Consider the following 2,707-nt stretch of genomic DNA (forward strand, 5'->3'; position numbering starts at 1 on the left):
AGAAGCAGGAAGCAAGTGTCCAAGGCAGGCCTTGTCACCAGTGCAGGACTAAAAGCACTTCCCACTGCACTGGAAATTCAGGGACCTGAGGGAGGAAAGTTGAGACAGCATCATACAAAGTATTTGCTGAAAAGTGGGAGACCGTGATTCACAGGACAGTCCTTGCAGGGCAGACTTACCAAAGCTTTGTCATGTTTAGAGCTCTTTTGAGACAATATTTAGTTTTTTTCCTGCCTGTTTCTACACCATTCTCAGTCAGACTGGATCAAAGAACTTGAATTCATGACTGAGTGGCCAGGGTGGCTTCTGGAGGACTACATGAGCAGGATGTCAAAGCTGGATACAGCTGCAGAGGGGCAGCTGCAGAGCTCCACATGTCATCCTGTGACACCACCCGTGTGCTGGATGGTGTTAATGGAGAGGAATGACAAAGGCTCACTTAATCCCTACCAGTAAATCTGTTCCTGTCATGCTGCCAAGCCAAGGTCTTGGGCCAAATGTTCACTGCAGCAGCTCTGCCTTGTGCATAAAGGCCCTCTGTGGGGTCACAGCCAGGCTGGGCTGCCTCCCCATTTCTCTGCAGCATCTCCAGAGAGGAGGGAAAGAGGTGGGAAAGAGGTGCTCACCTTGCTGTGCAGCAGCCATCCCCAGGCTCGATGGAGATGTGAAAACCACCAGCACTGCAGGCAGACCAGCTATTTCCTTTCAGAGGCCTCTCCAGGCAGTTTTTTGCCTGCCATCAGCAGAAGCATGGCAAAGTTGCAGACACCCACCACTGTAGCAAGCCAACTCCACACACTAAGCACATTTGACATGGTAAATTAAAAAAAAGAAACCCAAACACTTAAACAAGTGATGTTATGAACTCTAATGAGCCTCAGAGCCCCACTCAGTAGCCTGTTGTCTGTGACAGAATAAAAGGGTGAGGTATTGCTCTGTAAGGCACTCAGAAAACATTTTGTATTGTGGGGAGCAAAGAAACACTGGCTATGAGAGAAGTAAAAGTGAAATATGGTGTTCACCAAAAGGATTTAGGAAGTGACAGCCCTAATGGAACAACTGACACTCTTGAAAATCCATAGATGAGTGATAATATAATATCAAGACAAACAATTAATTTTGAGCAACACCTGCTGCTCACAGCCCTTGAAGCAACATCAGGAGCTGAGCATGCTTAAACAAAAAGAGATGCCCAGTCTGGTTGAAGGCAAGAACAGCTATAAATAACACCAGCAGCAAGAGAGCCATATCAAACAGGATTTTGATCGTGCAGAGAGCACCAGCAGTCAGTTGAACAGCTGAAAGACAAAGAGGGCCAAAGCCTGATGCTCAGTGACAGGCACTCTCTGGGGAAGCAAGGAGAGGAGTATCTTTGGGGATTTAAACAACCTGCTGTCTGTGCTGCACTGGTTCCTGTGTGACCTTGAAGAAGTTACCCCGCGTGCTTCAGTGGCCTGACACAAAATAGTCTTTCTGAGAGTGTATCTGGGAAGGTCTGTAGAGCACTTTGTGATATCCAGATAGAAAGAGGCACTTGCTTGTTGGGACTGAGTGTTGGTTGGTGCCTGAGGGCATTTATGACCATCTGTATTTATAACCACACTCCAGAAAGGAGAGCTGCAGCTTTCAGAGCTCAGTCTGCAGTGGAACAGTGCTGGGAACAGCGTGGCTCTTGTTTTTCTCCCACCTTAGAAGCCAAACTAAAATTCAGTTTTAAATGAACACAGCAGTAACCCTCATACCCAAGCCTGCAACCAAGCACGTGCTGCAGTTGCCAACATGCACAGAGGACTGAGAAGTTTATCCTCCAGTCCTGTGTTTCTCAATGCTTCCTGTGTCTAAGTGTCTGGTCCTTCATCTGAAAAACCTCAGGGGCTCTCTCCAGAGCTGTGCAGCCAAAACCCCTCTGCTTCTTTGTCTCTGATCCCGCATGTCTTAGTGGAGCTGTGGACTGCCTGTGTGCAGATAATTTTAAGGACCTGCAGAGCTCCTTGGAGACTCTTCAACCACCATCAGAAGCCACCATCCTGTGTTATGGGGCATGGACAATCCCACCTCCACTCCTTGTCACCAAGAGCAAATCCTCTCAGGGAAGAGATAAATTTGTCCTTCTGATTCCCTGAGACAGCCCAAAAGGGAGGCACAGACAGTCCCCCAGCAGCCTCAACACAGCTGTCTAGAAAGGACCAAAGGTGAGCCAAAGGTTTGAGCTTGAGCCTTCTTCCTTTATCTTGCTGCCTCTGCACTGCTATTGCTCACCACATCAGAGACATGCCTGCTCTTGGTGTTACCTCATTTCCTAACTGATCTGGATTCCAGCTGCAGGTATTCCCATTTCTAGTTAATCCTTTTTGTTTATAGCTGGTGAAAGGCACGATGTGGTTGGAATAAAAAGCACTGGATTTCCTCCTGCATGTAATGCTCTCACAGGAGTGGTGGCATCCCCTGCCAGAGGAGCCTCGAGGCAGGACATTACAGTAATCTAATCAGAAGGAGATAAGGGACTGGATGAGCTTTGTAGTGTCTGATATGGATAAACACCAGACCCAAGCTTGTCAACATTCACAAGAGAATAACCCAAGCATTTGGATAGCAACAAAAAATAATTTTTCAAATGATAAGAACTATTACAATGAGATTTAATTGACATCTCACATTTTAAAAGCAAACCCAAACTCATTTCATCCATGTCTCTGTACTTGCCTAC

The sequence above is a fragment of the Molothrus ater genome, chromosome 2 (genome assembly GCF_012460135.2).
Source record: "Molothrus ater isolate BHLD 08-10-18 breed brown headed cowbird chromosome 2, BPBGC_Mater_1.1, whole genome shotgun sequence".
Lineage (NCBI taxonomy): Eukaryota > Metazoa > Chordata > Aves > Passeriformes > Icteridae > Molothrus > Molothrus ater.